Here is a 20,754-nt window from a genome sequence, read left to right on the forward strand (position 1 = left end):
TACTGAGGCCATGTGCTCCTCTCATGCTCTGCCCTCACTCCTCTCCTCCCATCAGGCACTGGCTACTGCATGAAGATTCTGGCTTGCTAAGCCAGAGTTCCCCATTACATCTGAACCAGGGATCTCCAGCTTAATGTCAGTTAACAAGCCAGGAAGATAAACCAGGATCACATCTGTGTTGTATTTCATGGGACAGTGTACAGTTAATAAGTCACTGTACCTGAAATACAACAAAGTCTCCCTACGGAGTTCCAATTAACAAGGCAGGAACCCAGCTGGGAGGGCCCTAGGGGTGGCTGGTGTATACAGAGCATAGGGGCTTCGAGGCAGCTGATTTATATTGTTTTTTTACTTCTGCATGGTCCCAAATTTCTTTGAAGGGACCAATGATAACACACATTCTTCTCTTAAATATGAAGAAAGGAGTCATTAGGAGTGGGGCCATAGCTCAGTGGTACAGCATATATTTTGCATGCCTAAGGTCACAGATTCAATGCCCAGCAACTCCATGGAAAGATGTTCTGGGAAAGACTCCAGTATGAAACCCTGGAGAGCCACTGCCAGTCAGTGCAGACAATACTGAACTAGATGGAGTGATGGTCTAACACAGTATCAAGCAGCTTCCTCAGACATGGGAAGTGGTCAGCATTGCAGAGGTCTGAGGACAAATTCTTTGTTTGCTGTTTGGCATTTTTCAGTGGAAGCTGCAGTAACAGCAGCTTATGCTTGTAATGGGCAGGTTTGGCAAGGAGGAGGCAAGAGCGTTTGGCTCTGGGTTTCTGGGTTGTTGGTGCATAGAAACTTGGCTAGAGGTATGGAAAAGCAAAGTCAGTAGTACAAAGACATTCCTCTGGATTAATTTCAAATCATGTTTCTCTTACTTATCTGGCACACATAGTGATAGGATAGGATTTTAGCTAATGGACTGTTGGCCTGGTTGTGTGATTTTTCAGGCCCAGTTGTGAAATATCTAAGCTGAACTATGTGCTCCTCTGCCTTTTTGTAAAATAAATATTTGGGGTCGGGGGGCTGCTGGACCTCACACACCTGTTGGTGGTTGCAAAACTGCTCATTCCTTCTGATTCTCCATGAATTAATGTTGTCCTGATGCCATGAATAGCCAGCATATCTCTTGTACCCAGCCATGATTACTGTACAAATTGCTTGGCCCTGCTGGGAGGAAAACCCCCAGGAACTGAACCAGATGGAGACTTTAGTTGGCAGTTCTTGCCAGGTTCTTTCCTAAAGCAAAGGGAGGCAAGGATGACAAAAGAACAGGCCACTTTTCTGTGACCCACACTTCTGGTCCTTCCCCCTCACCAGCCCAGCAAGACAGTCTGCACTTGTTTTGCTTATGTTATATCTTGGGGATATTGGAGATAGCCCTGCAAAGTGGGGGAAGGGGGATCTACGCTGGATTTTCAAGCCATTTTTTTCAAAGTACAAAAAAGGAGCACCAAGGCCCTTGTGTTACTTCCCCACCAGGACACTTTTATTACTTGTGAGAGAGGGGGGAGAACTTGGGGAATTCAGCGTAGTGCTGATTCTTCCTTCACCCTGCAGGTCCATCTCTCTGCCCATTTAGACCCCAGTTCTAGTACAGACCTTTACTCTGGAAAAGTGCATTGGCTCTGTGTAAGTGTAATTGGACCTAGAACAGTGTCCAAGAAGGAATGGAACTGCCCTCGCATATATACGGATGGTGAAGAAATGCATTCCGTTTGCATTTTAATGCGAACATACCTCACGTCACACTTTCGAACCAATATGTGAACTGAAACCCCATTATGCTTTGAAATTTGCACTTCTCCAAGTTTCACAATGGAATTCTCTAATTTAAAAAAAAAAGCTTTCCAAAAGATGTATATTAGGGGAAAGTGCACAAAAATGCATATATTTGTGAAAATACCATTCAAAAAGGCACTATATAAGGACAAATGCTTGCAAAAATGTGTCCCATTATGCAGAATTGCATACAAAAATGCATGTGCGCAAAAAATGTGTACAAAGTTTCAAGTGAAGGGTGTGTGTGTTTTTCCATTCTCAGTGTTTGGGATGAAGTGAATTTCAGATTAGAGAAATTCTCCAAATTCAGGATGAACCAAATTTCAGATTAGAAAAAGGAGGAACTGAGAGGAATTGACATTGACAGACTCATTCAACTCTACCCATGTATTGACATAGCTTTATTTACTTAGGGTGCAATCCTATGCATGTTTTGATTGAAAAAGGTCCTACAGCTCCCAGCATTCCCCAACCAACCATGGGGAATGCTCGGAGTTGTAGAACTTTTTTTCTGTCGGAACATGCATTAGGATTGCACCCTTAGGAAGCTTATCAGAACTTGTTGAAATGATGAGCCCAGATGAGCATGCAATATGTCTTGGAAAGTATGATAAAAAAATATAGAAAGTGACACACATACACACACAGTGTTTTTCTGTAGTCTGTGTGCCAATTCTTAGACTGTAACTCTTTCAATTCAGTTGTTTAGTATAGGTAGTCCATAATGTGCCATCAGAATGCAATTTAAAAAACAACAACACAACTTTAGTATGCATTTGAGAAGAATACTGTACCAAAAACTAAAATGAAAGGGATTAAAGTTAGCAATTTTTTGGCACCTATTCTGTAGGATTAGGCGGCGGGGGGGATCCCTTTCTGCTATTCAGTTTTGATTGACAGCATCATTATGCAAATTGCCAGTTAATACCACAAATGGAACCAAGAGGTTCAGGATCATTTAATTTATTCACATCTGCCTGTGTTCATAAAATAGGTATTAGAAAGATGCTCAGTGTGGATTGTGACGCATTTGCAGGTGCTTTTCGAACTATTGTACTTCATGGCAGAGGAAAGGAATAACAATGAAGAGCTCTGCTCAATTATAGATGCTGGTGGTGAACTGAAAACATATCCAAAAACCATTGGTCTGGACCTTTAAGGATTGTAAAGAAAAATGCCTGGTTTGGAGATCTGAAACAGTGCCAGGGCTATTCCATTCATTTTAAGATTCCTTACATTGTTGTGGAAATGTTAGCCATCGTTTGTCTATTGTTCAAGAGAATGGTGGATGGGAAATGTGTACCAGCATTTCTCCGGTTACTGCCTGAGACTAAAAGTAATTTGAGGGTGTTGTTTTCCATACTGTGCATTCCCTAATTTCAACACAATGCTCCCAGGCTAACCATACTGCTTTTGTGTGTTCGCTGCAACAAGACTAACACAGCTATCCCTCCAGGAGAGGTGAAAGCTCTGTTCAGGGATTCATCTCCCTCACACAAGGGGAAGGGGAGGCACGCTTGCTGGCCCTGCTGACTCTGTTGTATCCCTGTCACCTTCCACACCTTGCAGGAGAAGGTGTGATGCAGGGAGCCGGATCTACATGTGGTGGCTCCACACACAATTGAAAACACAGACTGTATGGGGTTCTAAATAACACGGGCAGCCTACAGCAGGCTCCCTGTTTCAGACCTTGCCCCCCCCCCCAAACAATGTGTAAGGTCACTAGGATTCTCTGAACATTATCTCGCCACTCGTCTTGTGTCCAATTGTGAGAGCCAGTGTAGCATAGTGGTGAGAGTGGCGGACTGGGAGCCGGGAGATCCGGGTTCTAATCCCCACTTGGCCATGGAAGCTCACTGGGTGACTTTGGGCCAGTCACAGACTCTCAGCCCAACCTACCCCACAGGGCTGTTTTTGTGAGGATAAAACGGAGAGGAGGATAATGTAAGCCGCCTTGGGTTCCTTGCAAGAGGAAAAAAAGGCGGGATATAAATGCAATAAATAAATAAAATAAATAAATTCATTTTCACGATTGCGATCACTGCTTGCTATGTGCAAATATGAAACTTGCACAAATCGAGCAGCGATTGGAAGGGAGATTTGCATGAATCTCCCAAACTTTGCACAATTTTCCTCCATAGACTATTTATTTATTTATTTAATTAATTAATTAATTTCCATACCACCCAATAGCTGAAGCAGGGCTGATTTAGTCCAGTGAGGGAAATTAGGAAATGTGCGCAAATCAAACTGGGAATTAGGGATGAGACAAATGCGAGCATGTGTTCGACAATTTGCAATCATTTCCGGTGGAGACATCCTCGCACTCGCATTCGCAGCTTCGAACAGGGCATATGAGCAAAAATGAAATTGTCATACCTCTCTATGGACAGGGGATGTGGCAGCAGCATCAGTGAGCATGGTCCTACTCTTCCCCTCATCAGTAATCGTGTGAGTAATTAATGCCTGAGCGGGGCCAAAGAAAGAGCTCTAGCTTTCTGTAATTTACATTTCAGGAGCAAACACAAGTTCAGTCTGATGAAAATGTAGAACTCAAGATGGCTGTAAAATATTTGGGAGGGGCTGTAGCTCAGCGGTACAGCACATACTTTGCATGTAGAAGGTTCCCTGGTTCCATCCCTGGCATCTCCAGGTAGGGCTGAAAAATTTCCTGCCTGGAACCCTGGAGAGCCACTGCCAGTCAGTGTGGACCAATGGTCTAACTTGGTATGAGGCATCTTCCTATGTTCCTAATAAGTACAAACATGGTCAGCAATGGACCTTCACTCTAAGAATGTTGAGCAGAGGTCAAGAAATGTTGGGAGGCTGTTTGCAGTAATATAAAGGAAATGAAAGATAGGCCAATCCACCAAAGTTCCTAGCATCTCTTTGCATAGGTCCAAGCATACTGTCTGGCCCTTATTCCCCCAAGTGCTACAAAAGACAAACCATGTCATTTGAATATCTGGAGTTTCCAGCAGATTCTCCAGTCTAGTTTTCCTTCCTTTTAAAGAGATGGGGTTGCTAGAAGTGTCCCCAAATTCCTCACTCTTCCACATAACTCCTGATAAAACAGCATGTTTTATCACGGATTAACCTGCAAGGAGATTGTTGTTCTCAACGCACACCTTAGAGAGGGCAAGAGAAGATCAAAGTTGTAACCCATAATGCAATGGCTTCGTTTTGTTGGGCCTAAATTTAAAAAACTAATTTTACTTTTTTGTTTTATGATTCATTCAGTCTAACATTAAAATGCAAGGTCATTTGTTTTGGTTTCCACTAAATAATGGTTATTCATTTTGTTGCAAACATTCTGGTGATTGCTCATTGACTCCTTCCACCTATTTGTTATATTTGCTGACAGTCGATTTAGGTTTTTTTTCAATAACTTCACCTCTGGTTGGGCATTTATAGCACCCTTAATTGCTAACTTCATACACAGACATTGCAAAGTGAACAACAAAAGAACACTTTATTTGCCTGCTGTCAAACTCAATGAAAGAAGAAGAAAGAAGAAGGAAAGATTAAAAGGATGACAGCCAAACAAAAAAACCTGCTGAAATGGAGTCATGGCATTCTTAGTCCTGCATAGCATTTTTTTTTTCTTTAACAGCGAGTGTGTGGGGAGTGGGGGGGGGCACAATCAGGACCATGGCTTCAGGGGAGGGAGGGGTTTAACTCTTCAGTCCACTGTGGTCCCAGTCTGAACTGCCTCCCTATGTGCCTGGTATTCGCAATGGGGGGGAAAGCTCCCATTAGCGCCAATGGGAGTTTTCCTCCCATTGCAAATAGCTGGCTGTGCAGGACTAAACTGCATGATGGTTTGGCCCTAAAATGTATGGTTTATTTATTATACTCATATCCACTGTTCCTTCTTGAAAAGCTCAAAGCACCTGACCGTCTAGCAGAGCGAAGCAGTCACCACAAGCAGCGGATGCTGAGGGTCACGGAGCAGTAGCAAGGTGTTGGAGGACAGAGGGTGGGAGTGTCACAGATGTGGACTCAAGATGTTCAGAGTTATGGTGGGGAAGGTAGATATTAACAGGACCGTAAGCACTTAGGAGAAGTGGGTTCGCATTTCACAGGTCTTCTGACGTCTGTTCTGGTGGCTTCTTGAGCCATGGCTGTTTCCACGGTATACTGTGGATATTATAATATTCTCATTAGTAAAATAATGTGAAGTTGCTCTCTAAGAATGAATCCCTTCCTCCCGAACCCCCTCTCTTTTGCGTTGTGTCATTTAGATTGTTAGCTTGTGGACAAGGACTCTCTTATTGCTTAACATTGTAAGCCACTCTGAGAACCTTTTTGGCCAAAGGGCAGGATAGAAGTGCTATTAATAAATTAAGAAATAACACATTTCCCTCCTAAAAGTTCTGAGATTTTTCTTTCTTTACCCCCTAGAAATGAAAGGCTACTTCGCAGAATTTTCTCCAAATTTTCTTTAGCATTTTGTTTTGTGCAGTGGCCACCTTCTCTCTCCTCCCCTTCTTCCCCAGGAATGATGCTAGGTGTGGGGCACTGTGGGGGCCAGACTGCCGACAGCACCAAAAAATCAGAACCCTCAGAGGAAAAAAAAGAAAAAAAGCTGTGTTACAATTCCTGCCAATGGTGAGCCCCACCTGTGAGAAACTGTTGGAGAATTTCTCCTCCCCCTGGAGAAATTCAATGAAATTGAGGCGCCTCCCCCCATTTCTTTGCCCCAAAATAAGGTGGAGAATTTTGAAATGCCTATACATACAGAAAGAGAGAGGGAGAGAGACTAACTCCAATAATAAGCCGCATACTATGAGAATGAATGCATGGTTTGGATACCAGCCATATTATGGAAAAAATAATGGTTGGTTTTATTTGATTCACCAGACCATACTGCCCTTTATCTGCAAATGAACAGATGCACTCACTAGCTCCAAATTATCAAACTGCCACTTCAAAACAGACTTATCTCTCCAGTAAGCAGATTTACAAGTAAAATGAACATCTTCCCCCTAGGTGGCATAGGGCTCAGCTAATTCTTCATAAATATTCACCTATATATAAAAAAGCGGTTGTGGCCTAAAAAATATAACTCAGTTCATGCTAGCTTTGAAAAAACGTAGTAAATTAAAAGTAGGTCATTTGCCAGCACATATGCTGGTATAGGAGATGGCCACCAGCAGCATGGATATATAAAAAAGGGGGAGATTGGAGAACAGTCTGGGTCATCAGTGCCAGCTCTAGGTTTCTGAGGGCCCTCAGGCAAGGCACCCACAGTGGGCCCACTCCCTCAGTGAGTCTACTTTCTCATCACCATTGTCTATGCCACAGTTGATCTTAGCCACAAGGCCAAACCACTATTGTCACCAGGTGCTATTGTTCCTAGGCCTCTTCCTGATCATTGCTACCACATGCTTGCTTGACAGGTATACAGCCTGGGAGCAAGGAGGCCGTGACATCTCCTGCTCCTCCTTCTCACTACCATCTTTGTCTGGGTGAGAGTGAGAGGAAGGTTGCAGTGGTGAAAAGGAGAAGCAACTCCAGGAAGCTCTTGTCAGTGGGCCCCTGCTGGAATGTGGGTCCTCAGCAGGTGCCTGACCATGCCTACTCTTGATGCCCACCCTGCGAGTCATGACTAAGAACCCCAGAAGAGCCCTGCTGGATCAGAGCAAGGGTCCATCTAGTCCAGCATTCTGTTCACACAGTGGCCAACCAGCTGCCCACAGGAAACCCACAAGCAGGACATGAGTGCAGCAGCACCCTCCCACCCATGTTCCCCAGCAGCTGGTGTGCATGGGCACACTGTCTTTTACATAGGAATGTGCAATGCATTGATTTATGATTCATAGGGTTGGATCCATATTTAGGCATGAGCAACTGGGCTTGTGGATGCAGATGGCCACTCCTTCCTCCCCATGGCAGCTCCTCCTTCTCCCCCCCCCCAGTGCTATTCAGAAGATCAGGGATCCTGCTGAATGGAGTGAGCTGTGGTGTGTTGGAAAGTGTTATCCCCTCAAATTTGGCAGAGGTACTCACCCTCAGCTCCCCACCCCACAGCCTACCCCATTCAGCAGCAAGGGGTGACCCTCTGGTTTTATTGTCCACTTGAGTATATTAGGAGGAGATCCAGCAAGTTGGATAATGTGTATTCAGTACCTTCTGTTTATGAGATCATCCCACAAATATTTCAGTGGATAGCTGTTTTAGTGTAACTTTTTCCATGTATTTGGGAAACATTTCAGAAGCATCACTTGGTTAAAAAAACACTGCTTTGGGATGAGCTCCTAGGCCCTATTCTGCAAGCCCATGACATACTCAGTTCCTACTTAATTTTCATGCTTCCAGAAAGGTAGTGCCAGCCCAGGTTACGTTCAAGTTCCCCAAACAAAGATAAAATCATTCAGTCAAAGAATGGTTCTAGTCTTGTGGAATATCAGGCTGGCATGATTTTTCAATTCATTAAGACTGCAGTCCTATGGCCGCTTACTTGGGAGTAGGGCTGTATGGATTTGGTTAAATCCATTCTGTCTGTGCTTAGTGAATGATCAGGCATCTTTCATTCCATCATCCACTCACTGAAAGAATTGGAATGTTTTCACAAGAATTCCATTCTACTTGTGCTAATTCGCCTTAGCGCTAATGCAAATGAGCGCAAATCTGCCAGCCCAAAATGAAAAAATGGTCCACAAGTCCATGGAATCTGTGTGACTTGGAAAAAAAAGTCAGTCCGCTGTGGAATCCACAGGTCAGATCCATAGAAATCCAAACACATTTGAATCCATTGTGTATTTCTCCAACATTGCTACTTGGGAGTATTGAAGTCAATAGAATTTACTTCTGAATAGGCATTCAGAGGATTGTACTGTAAGAACATTTACTGCTAGAAGGATAACTGATACACCAAGCAGAAGGGAGCACTGGTAAAATTGATCATATTCTTGAAAGATGAGTCAGCAGAAGCACAGAGAATTGACAGCCTATTTTTTCAAGAATTATACTAAATATTGTCCTATAGATCCTTTGTAGTTGCTGCAAAAGATGCAAACAGTGCTATGAATGAGAAATGAAAAGAGAGTTAGAAAATGTTAGGTCTAATCATTGCATAGCAGAAAAACACAACATGGACTAATTTATTAGGCTTCAGACTAATTAGGGATAATGCATCTCAACCAGATGGTATGTCCCTAAGAAATATTAGTTACCACCAGGGGAAATGGAAGATTATGTGATTTTTGGTTTGAGATGAAGAAATATGTTCATCTAGTAACAAAAAAAGGAAGTAAATTCTGAAAGCTGAATTCACTGCAGAATTAAGTGCCACTGAGATCAATCAAACAACAGAGGCTTTCTTCTAGTGGGTGTCAGTCCAATAGGATTGTGCCTTAAGAGACTAAGGGTCTACAGGGTTTCTGAATGAACAGTTTCTGAATGTAAGGATTCATGTGGTGCTATGGCAAGAATGGCCAGTTGGCAAACCCTAAGCCACATCCAATCCCTACCATTTTTATTGGACCTTGCCACACCTTCCTGGATCAGATTCTGATGGTCATCACTGGCTCTTACCTGGCTAGCATGGGCAAATAAGGGTGCGATCATAGGGATGTTTAGACATGAAAAGCGTCCTATCAGTCCCCATGCTGGCTAGGGAATGGTGAGAGTTGTAGGATTTTTAGTGAGGAGGGCACAATTGAGAAAGATTTTGTACCTACTGTTTGTTTGTTTATTTGTTTGTTTATTTAATTAATTTCTTGATCACCCATCTGGCTGGTCACCCGGCCACTCTGGGCGATGTACAATAATACAACAGTTTAAAACAATAAAATTTCACATTAAAACATCGTATTTCTAAAAATACCCTAACCCAACCCAAATGCTTGCCTGAACAACCACGTTTTTAATGTGTGGTAGAAGCTCATTAAAGAGGGGACATGGCGGAGTTCCGTAGGGAGGGAGTTCCACAGAGTGGGGGCCACCACAGGGAAGGCACTCTCCCTCATCCTCACCAGCCCAGCTGTCCTGGCTAATGGGACAGAGAGAAGGCCATCCAAGGCTGATCTTGTTGAGTGGCCTGTCTGGTGTTGCTGGAGGCGCTCCTTGAGATAGGCTGGGCCGGAACCATATAGGGTTTTAAAGGTCAAAACCAACTCCTTGAATTTGACCCAGAAAACAACTGGTAACCAGTCCTTCAGCACTGGAGTGATGTGATCATGCCGGCAGATGCCTTTAATCAGGCGAGCTGCTGCGTTCTGCACCAGCTGCAGCTTCCGAACTGTCTTCAAGGGTAACCCCACGTAGAGCACATTACAGTAGTCTAGACGAGAGGAGACCAGGGCATGTCCTACCAATGGGAGCAGATGGTCGGGAAGGGAAGGACACAGCAACCGTATCAGATGGAGTTGGTACAGTGGTGTCTGGCTCACAGCTGACACCTGAGCCTCCATGGACAGCTGGAAGTCTAAAATGACCCTCAGGCTGCAGACCTGGTCTTTCAAGGGTAGCCGTACCCCATTCAACACCAGGTCGACATCCCTCAACCTCCTTTTGTCTCCCACCAAAAGTACCTCGGTCTTGTCAGGGTTCAGCTTCAGCTTATTCCTCCCCTTCCAGCCACTCACCATCTCCAGACATTTGGACAGGGATTCTACGGCCAACCTTGGTGAAGATTTGAACGACAGGTAGAGCTGCATGTCATCCGCATATTGATGACACTGCACCCCAAACCTCCTGATGATAGCCCCCAGTGGCTTCACATAGATGTTAAATAGCATCGAGGAGAGGATGGAACCCTGTGGTACCCCACAAGTGAGTGGCCACGGGTCCAAGACCTCCTCTGCCAGTGCTACCCTCTGGTACCTGCTGAAGGACTGGAACCACCATAATATGGTGTCTCCAATGCCCAACCACTCCAGGCGGTCCAGGGGGATACCGTGGTCAGTGGTATCAAAAGCCACTGAGAGGTTGAGGAGAACAAGGAAGGAGCATTTGCCCCTATCCAGAGCCCTCCTCATATATTTGAGCTGGACTAAAACATCTTGTTTTTAACTTAAAGGTTCATGCAGCAGCAGCAACAACAAGAACAACCAGTTAACAAAGTAATCAACAAAATTGAGCAAATAAAGATATGCTAGCATCAAACTCAGTATGCCACTCATTTTAAATAGTGCAAATAATGAAGGACAAATAGTGCACATAATGAAAGGCATAATAAAATAATATTGAATGTTGGAATATTCCATTACAGTAGGTTTTTTCTGCCATAGTGGCCAGTCCACTTCTTTATTTTTGGTATTATGTGTTACTCAAGACACAATCCTCTGCTCACCAAAAGGCCATAGGATGTGGCAGAAGTGCTGCTCCACCAGTGAAGAGGGTGTCATTGACCAGGACTCTGATCCCTGGTCCTCAGAGGATCCCAGCCCCTTGTCTTCTGAAAAAGAGGCTCCAGAGTTTACTGCTCAGGGAGAGGATCTGGTCATGGAAAAATGTCACGAAGCTTCAATCTCCACAGGACCCAGTTCTCCAGAAAGATCCCAAGGGTCAGCTCCCCTGTGCTCAGAGGAGGTTGTCTTTCCATCTTTGGACTCTGAGGATTCCAGCCATGAGAACGCTTACATGCCACAACCACTCCCAATAGGGATGGCGGAGAATTTCTCCACGAATCTCGGGGAGGCCGAATGCCAACACATTCGGCCCCCCGAAATTGTTGGTGAAATTCTCCACCACCACCCCGCCCTCCCCCCGGGATGGGACTTACCTCCCTCGAATGTCCCTCTTGGCGGCGGGTCCCGGTGGGAGTTCGGCGGCGGTTCGTCGGGGGCGGGGGCAGCAGCCGGTCTTCCAACCGGCTGCTGCCGCCGCCATTACAAAATAAAGGAAAAAAAAAAACCACCCGTGATAGGCTACGTAATGATTTACGTAGCCTATCACGGCTAGATTTCCAAAGTCAGCCGTGATAGGCTACGTAAATCGTTACATAGACTATCATGGGTGACTTTGAAAAAAAAAAAGCGCGTACGCAAATGGTGGCGGCCTATGGGCGCCGCCATTTGCGTACGTGATTTTTTTTTTCCCCAAAGTCTCCCGTGATAGGCTACATAATGATTTACGTAGCCTATCACGGCTGACTTTGGAAATCTAGCCGTGATAGGCTACGTAAATCGTTACGTAGCCTATCACGGGTGGGTTTTTTTTCTTTTCACTTTTTTTTTCGTGGCCGGGGAGACGGGGCGCTTCTCCCTGGCCTCAATTTCGGCCGGGCGAGGCGGGGCGCCTCCCCCCCCGGCCTGAACTTCGGGGGGAGAACCAAAGCGCCTCCCCCCCACCGCGAAGCAAGCTGCGGGACCAGGTAAGTGCCTAGTCCCACATCATCACAGCTTGAGGCTGTTAAAATAGGCAAGACCCCTTTAAGAGACAAGACCTCAGTCAGTGTGGAGCTGCAGTCAACCAGCCTTAAGACATGCAAACTCTTATTTAAAGCTCAGTCTTGATCGGCTCCTTATTGGAGAAACATACAGACAATGCTGTCTGGCCTCCAGCCCCACTCAGAGCCTTCTGCAGTGCTGATCTCTTTGCATCTTGCTTCCTGGAGAAACCTGACCTGTACTAAAGAAATGCAAGGAAGCCAAGTGGCTGTCTGATGAGGCTTTACAAGTAGCTGAGCAAAGAAGGGAAGTGAAAAGCAAGGGAGAAAGGGGAAGATATATCCAACTGAATGCAGAGTTCCAGAGAATAGCAAGGAGAGAGAAGAAGGCCTTCTTAAATGAACAATGCAAAGAAATCGAGGAAAACAACAGAATGGGAAAGACTAGAGATCTCTTCAAGAAAACTGGAGATATCAAGGGAACGTTTTGTGCAAAGACGGGCACGATAAAGGACAAAGAAGGCAGGGACCTAACAGAAGCAGATGAGATTAAGAAGAGGTGGCAAGAATACACAGAAGAACTATACAGGAAAGATCTGAATGTCCCTGATAGCCATGATAGTGCGGTCACTGAACTTGAGCCGGACATCCTAGAGAGTGAAGTCAAGTGGGCCTTAGGAAGCATTAGTAACAACAAAGCTAGTGGAGATGACAGTATTCCAGGTGAGCTATTCAAAATCCTAAAAGATGATGCTGTTAAAGTGCTGCATTCAATATGTCAGCAAATCTGGAACACTCAGCAGTGGCCACAAGACTGGAAAAGGTCAGTTTACATTCCAATTCCAAAGAAGGGCAACGCCAAAGAGTGTTCAAACTAGCGCACAATTGCGCTCATTTCACATGCCAGCTAGGCTTCAGCAGTATGCAAACCGGGAACTACAAGCGGGGTTTCAAAGAGGCAGAGGAACTAGAGATCAAATCGCCAACATTCGCTGCATCATGGAGAAAGCAAGAGAATTCCAGAAAAATGTCTATTTCTGCTTCATTGACCACGCTAAAGCCTTTGATTGTGTGGATCACAACAAACTGTGGCAAATTCTTAAAGTGATGGGAGTACCAGATCACCTTACCTGTCTCCTGAGAAACCTGTACGAGGGTCAAGAAGCAACAGTAAGAACCAGACATGGAACAACTGAGTGGCTCAAAATTGAGAAAGGAGTACGACAAGGCTGCATATTAACTTATGCAAGGCTTATTTAACTTATATGCAGAGTACATCATGAGAAATGCCGGGTTGGATGAATCAGAGGTCAGAATTAAGATTGCTGGGAGAATTATCAACAACCTCCGATATGCAGACGATACCACCCTAATGGCAGAAAGCGAAGAGGATCTCAAGAGCCTCTTGTTGAGGGTGAAAGAGGAGAGTGCAAAAGCTGGTTTGAAACTCAACATTAAAAAAACTCAGATCATGGCATCTGGCCCTATCACTTCCTGGCATATAGAAGGGGAAGAAATGGAAGCAGTGACAGATTTTACTTTCTTGGGCTCCAAGATCACCGCAGACGGTGACTGTAGCCATGAAATTAAAAGACGCTTGCTCCTTGGGAGGAAAGCTATGGCAAACCTAGATAGCATAGTAAGAAGCAGAGACATCACCTTGCCGACAAAGGTCCGACTAATCAAAGCTATGGTTTTCCCAGTAGTAATGTATGGCTGTGAGAGCTGGACTATAAGGAAGGCTAAGCGCCAAAGAATTGATGCTTTCGAACTGTGGTGCTGGAGAAGATTCTTATGAGTCCCCTGGACTGCAAGGAGGTCAAATCAGTCCATCCTAAAGGAAATCAACCCTGAGTGCTCATTGGAAGGACAGATCCTGAAGCTGAAGCTCCAATATTTTGGCCACCTAATGCGAAGAGAAAACTCTCTGGAAAAGACCCTGATGTTGGGAAAGATTGAAGGCAAAAGGAGAAGGGGACGACAGTGGATGAGATGGCTAGATAGCATCACCGATGCAATGAATATGAACTTGAGCACATTCCGGGTGAGAACTCAGGACAGGAAGGCCTGGCGTGCTATGGTCCATGGGGTCACGAAGAGTCGGACACGACTGAACGACTGAACAACAACAACAACAAAAATCAACAGAACCCACAGCCTGAAATTATACAGAGGAAGACTTGTCAGTGGGACAACACATCCTCCACTAGAGGTTTACTGGCTGTCCCACTGGCAATATTCCACTGACTGCGTTGGCTAAAACAGGGCATTTTGGGGCCATGTTGTGGTGTGTGTGTCACGGGACACCATGGGATGCTAAGCTCCCTTGTTTCCCCCAACACATCCCAAAACAGGCCCAGCCCTGGAGCTTGTGTAGTTAATAGGTCTTGCCTTTAGACCACTTGAAGGGTAGAACCTCTCTCCTGCCCTGGGTGCAAGGAACTAGCAGGGCTGTGGATGTGTAGCACAGATTCTCTCCCTACCCCGCAACACTAGCCTCTATAGGATTGCTCTTCCCATCTTCTAGCTGTGGCAGTATTTTGATTATAGTACATTGTTGTAGCTTCAGCCTATTAGTTTAAATGAGGGATCTTTAAATAGATGATAGTACTGTTGTTTTTCCAATTACAAGCAAGTATAAAAGCATGGGAAAACATTATAGAGATGAGGCTACTTGCAAGTATTTCTAGTTTCTCAGCACTTTTTCGTATGGATACAGTTGAGCTGACAAAATTCACTTTTCCTTCTGCTGAGCACTATATGAAGTACAAATATCATAAACCTGTTTTCTAGACTGGCCAAAATAACTGTAGTAGTGGACAGAGAAACTAGATTCCTGTTCTCACAATATAAAGAGGTATTTGCTTTCAAATTATTTTCTGTTATTTCTTATGAAGCAACAAATAGATAAATAGATACAGATAAGTATTCAGCCCCTTATTGTTCGTCATTTTTTTTACTCTTAAACATGGTAAGAAAATGATTGAAATAGTATATGGAAGGAACAGAAGAGAAGATGAAACCTACAACTATTTCACATAATGCATTTTCTATTCACAGGAACGGTACCAGCCTCTGTTAAGAAAACCAACCATTTCATTTTCTCTGACTACCCTGTATATTGTGGCATTTCAGGGCATTCTGGTGGGGAAATGGCATTTCCTCCTGGCAGCCATCATTTGTAACTCAGAGGGACCTGGAATGATGCAGTGTCCAGGTCATTCTGGGACAATAACATGTTGAGAGGCAGAGTTAATATATGGCTTGCTGTTACGTCTTTGCTGTAGCAAGTTACTTCAGTTACCCTCACATAGACTGGATAAATACATGTTCTGATCACAACAAACAACGTTTCTAGATACCCTAAACAACTGTATTCTAGAAGTTCTAGTCATTGAACCAATTAGACAACTCTAAGTGATGCCCAATGACCTAGTGTGAGTGTGGTTAAAACAACTGGAAACAGTGAACACAATACTAGCACATTTAGGGTGCAATCCAATAGGGATAGTTGGTTGTCTCCGAACTTGGAGGTGACTGACTTTCCAATGCAGGGCGGGTGGAGTGCAGAGGGGATCTTCTCTTCTACACTCCAGCCACCCTGCATTTGAGGCTAGACGGCCAATTTTGGCTGCCTAGCCAGGGCACCTTAGAGCAGGGGGGAGGCCAGATGGCACATTGTAATGGCACTTCCGCAGTCCCCCCCACCCAGGAAAACCACCTTTTTGGCTGCTCCGCACTACTCTTACAGGCACAGTCAGGGACAAACCACACTGCCAATGAGGTGGCGAGGGAGGGGGAGGGAAGTTGGGTTCCCAGAAAACAAAAAGCAAAGGATTGCACCCTTAAGGGATGTATAAGTGGAAAATTGACAAGGAAGTCCAACACAGTTACACTTGACTTCAAAAAGAGGAAACTTCTAAAAAATGAGGGGATTATTATTTTTTTTTAAAGGATGTTGAAAGGGAATGTCAAGAAGGTCAAATTATTTATTTTATTTTATTTTCATTTCTATACCACCCAATAGCCGAAGCTCTCAGGGCGGTTCACAGAAATTACTCCAGAACACTTGGGGGCTACTCAAAAACAATAATAGAAACTCAGCTAGAATGTGTACCACAGGGCAGAAAAGGTACCACCAAGTCCAAAAGGACACCAGCATGGTTAATAAGCAGTGTCAAAGAAGCTGTTAGAGAAAAGAAGGCTACCTTCAGAAAATGGAAGTCTTGCCCAAATGAGAACAAAAAGGAAAACAAATATGTACAAAAGAATCCAAGCAGACAATAAGGGACAGAAAAAGAAAACTGGAGGAGCATATTGCTAATAACGTTAAAGCCAACAATTTTAAAAAATCTTTAAGAGAGCAATCCTATGGCCCCTAGACAGAGTGGGGGGGGGGGCATAGGATAGTTTGGATTCCTGGATCTGAGGTCAGAGACAGTGCTCCAACCTCAAACCCAGGGGTCCCAGGTCCCCTCCCCCGCTGTCTCACAGCTGGAGTGGAGAGAACTGCGCCGGCTGCCTCCAATGTCACAAATGTGACCTTGGAGGGGAGGGAAAGGGGGCGTGCTGGTGGGCAGGGAGGGGAGGGGATGGCTTACGCCACATCCCCAGGCCTCCCCAGTCTTCTTCCCTCCCCCTTCCTGATGCCTCAGCTAGATAGGCAAAAAAGCTGTCTAGTGAAAATACAAAGCAGGAGGCTCGGTGGAGGCAAGGAGTACCTTCACCATGCCTCCTGCTCTGCAGTGGATACTCATAAGCCTCCGAGTTCAGAGGCTTATGACCATCAAGGGTGGATCTGATAGGATTGTGCTCTGAATGCACCAGAAGCAAGAAACTTAAAGAAGTTGTTGGACCACATAATTAGAAGGAATTAAAGGTGTGTCAGAGGAGAAGGAGAGCGTAAAGAAGTTGAATGATTTCTTTGCATCAGTCTTCCCTGCAGAAAATGTACAGCAGATATCTGTGCCTGAACTGATATTTTCATGAAGGGACAAGAGATCTAGTGGTGGTAAGAGATGAATTTCTAGACCTTATTGACCAAAAGAAAACAATCGAATCACCAGGTCCAACTGGTATCCATCCAAGAGCTCTTAAAGGCTTAAATGCAAAATGCTGATCTTCTAACAAAAATATGTAACATGTCCCAATTGGCCTCTATACCAGAGGATTGGAAAAAGGCCAATGTACTGCCAGTTTTCAAAAAGGGATCCAAATGGGATCTAGGAAATTACAAGCTGGTTAGCTTCACATATGTTCTGGGTTAAGCAATGGAAAACATTATTAAAGATGAAATTATCAAGCATATAAAAGGGCAAGTCTTACAGTTCAGACAAATCAACATGGCTTCCGCAAAGTTAAGTCCTGTCTCACTAACCTTTTAGAGTTTTTTGAGAGTGTCAGCAAGCAGAGAATGGGGTGATTTGGCACACATTGTTTACTTGGACTTTCAAAAAACTTTTGACAAAGTCCCTCACCAAACACTCTTGATCAAATGTAGCAATCACAGGATAAGAGGAGATGGCCTCTTATGGATCAGTAACTGGTTAAAAAACAAAACACAGAGTAGGAATAAATGGACAGTTTTCCCAGTAGAGGGATCCCCCAAGGATCTCTACTGGGACCAGTGCTTTTAAACTTGGTCATAAATTATCTAGAGTTGGTGGTGGGCAGTGAAGTGGCCAAGTTTGCTGATGACATCAAATTATTGATGGTGTTTAAGACAAAAAGAGATAGCGAAGAGCTCTAAAAGGATCTGTCCAAACTGGGTGAGTGGCATTAAAATGGAAAATGCAGTTCAATGTAAGCAAGTGTAAATTGATGCACATTGCAGCAAAAAAATCCTAATTTCACTTATATACTGATGGGGTCTGAGCTGGAAGTGACTGATCAGGAAAGGGATCTTGGGGTTGTGGAGGATAACTCAATGAAAACATCAACCCAGTGTGTGGCTGCTGTGAAAAGGCAAATTCCATATTCGGGATCATTAGGAAAGGAATCAAAATAAAACTGCCAATATCATGAAGTCTTATCATGATGTCTTTACCAAATCTATGGTACGCCCATACTTTCAATGCTGTGTACAGTTCTGGTCACCATACCTCGAAAAGGTAGAAATGGAAATGATGCAGAAAAGGGCAACTAAAATGATGAAGGGGCTAGAGCAACTCTCCTTTTTTTCCCATGATGAAAGGTTACAACATCTGAAGCTTTTGAATAGGCGAGGGCATGCTAGACATGTATAAAATTAAAATAATGCATGGTGTGGTGAAAGTGGATGGTTTCTCTCCTTCTCTCATAATATAAGGATCAGGGGGAGCTGAATGGTGGGAGATTCAGGACAGATAACTAGGGAGTATTTCTTCACAAAGCGCATTGTTAAACTATAGAATTGATGAACTGAACTTAAGACTGAAATAATGAGAAATTGAGAGAAGCCAAAAATGGACAGATTTGTCAGTCCTCTTCAGAGTGGAGAGAGGAGCTGGAAGAGACAATTGGAAACAGCAGAAGAACAGGGAGGAAGCGAAAGTCCTTGGCTGAGAAATCTCCATTGTTTTGCTGCTGGACTTTATCAGTGAATAAACCATTTATTTTTGTGATCCTAATCTGGAATGCGCAGGCTGCTTATTTAAATGCCTGCTTAGCCTAGAAGAGGACCATAAATTTGGAGGAGCATCTCCGACTCAGAACAGACTGTACAAAAAACCAGAGAAAGGGCTCTGTTTCATACAGCCCCTTCCTGTCATCTGAAGGACTGCAATTATATAATCATCTCAGGCTTTACTGTCCTTCACCATCCCTGCCTTCCAGGCAAAAGTGTTGAAAAAGAACAAAGGTTCTTCCTATCAAATACAGGCCAAACTTCAAAAATCAAGCACTTTATTTTACTTAGAGGTACTACAGTATTGTTGCAGTAGAAAAGAAAGCTGACAGCGGAGCTCCAGGGTTTTCTTCAAGATAAGGGACGTCTGTAGAAAGCTCTCTCCCCTCCACCCTCCAGCAGCCCAAGTCCATGGTGTCCAATTACTTTTCACTTTCTGTCCACTCACACGTTGTGCTCTAGGTCTGAGGTGCATTTTTACCCCTGGTTGTCCTTCTCTTGCCTAAGAGAATTGCACTGAAACAATTCTGCAGCTGGTTGAATTCACCTGGACACAGAATGAGATGCACGGGCTCAAAGGGAAGTACCAAACACTGTAAATGTGTTTTGGGTTCATAATGTGATTATGAAACAATTGTACAGTTGATATAAACTTACTCTGGGCAATTACTTGTTCTGTATGAACAGGTTGTGGGAAATGCATGCTTATAGTTATAGCTACCTTGCTACCATGGCTTATTGCAGTCAGATGTAGTTTGGAGTAAGCTAAGTGTGGAAGAATGCCCTTACTGGCAAGACCCCACCCCCCCCAGAGCCCATTTAGCATATCTGCAATCCTTGAGAGAGCAACATATCTCCCAGCCTCAGCTAGGGATGTTGGAGAAATCTGTAATGGTATCAAATGAGTCTGGATTTCTATGACTCCGACCCATGAATTTCACAGCAGACCGGCTTTTCCCATGTCACATGGATTCTGCACACTTGTGGACCAGGTTTTTTTACTCTCCGGAACTAACGCAAAGTCAGTCATAGAAAAATATGTAAAATAAGAAAGCACCTGCCGAAAATGCCTATTTCTGCCATAGACTAAAGCATAAAAATGCACGGGGGGGGGGGATTTCCACATTTGAGGGGATTTCTACAAGTGTGAATTTGCACAAATGAGAATGTGCACAAATTTGGGGAACTTGGAAAAAAACTGATTCCGTTGGAATGAAAGGCAGCTGACAATCTGCAAAATGCAGATGGAACAGATTTTCCAAAATCCAGACATCCCAACCATCACCTTTGGCCTATGGAGAGCTAACCCATCACAGAGGTAAAAGTTTTTACTATGCCTCCTCCCCAGATCAATAAATCTATCTCCTAGTACCCTAACCTCTACCAGCCTCTAGGAAAACCAAGCTTGCCTTAGTCCTCATCAGTCTCCACCACATGGACTTCCAGCTCTCACTCTTCCTTGTCTCTCTCCTGTCTCTCTCTTTCACACACCCACTGGCTGCCTTCCAGGAAGAACATCCTGGCAAGAGGGAAGCCAACCTGGTCCTATACATCAACCAAAGAAGGAAGAGCTGCAGGGAGCTCACCCCACCCCTTCCTGCTAGAAAGAACACGCAGCTCCATCTGAGAATTTCCTGGGACTGCAGACTCTGGCCTTATCCATTGACCAGAGAACCCAGGACTGCTGGGAGGCTGCAGCTCCTGCCTCCCAGGAAAAGCACCTTGACAACAGGGAGACGAACCTAGCCCAATACTTTGGTCAGCAATGTATTCGCTTTCTTTCCCCTCCTCCCTCCCAATCCCTTTTCCTTTTGTGCTGTGTAAGCCTGAGGGCAGGGACTGTCTTAATATTAACCTTTGTAAGCCACTCTGGGAGCCTTTTTCGGTGGAAGAGTGGGGTAAAAATGCTCTAATTAAATTAAAAAAGCAGCCTTTGTGGCTTGGACTTATTGCTTGCCCCTGACGTCTCACTCCCACTCATTTCCGGGATGTCGTAATCAACTTCAGGTGAATCAATATCAGAAGCCAG

The sequence above is a fragment of the Heloderma suspectum genome, chromosome 5 (assembly GCF_057233095.1).
Source record: "Heloderma suspectum isolate Gila_16-S chromosome 5, 16-S_ref, whole genome shotgun sequence".
NCBI lineage: Eukaryota > Metazoa > Chordata > Lepidosauria > Squamata > Helodermatidae > Heloderma > Heloderma suspectum.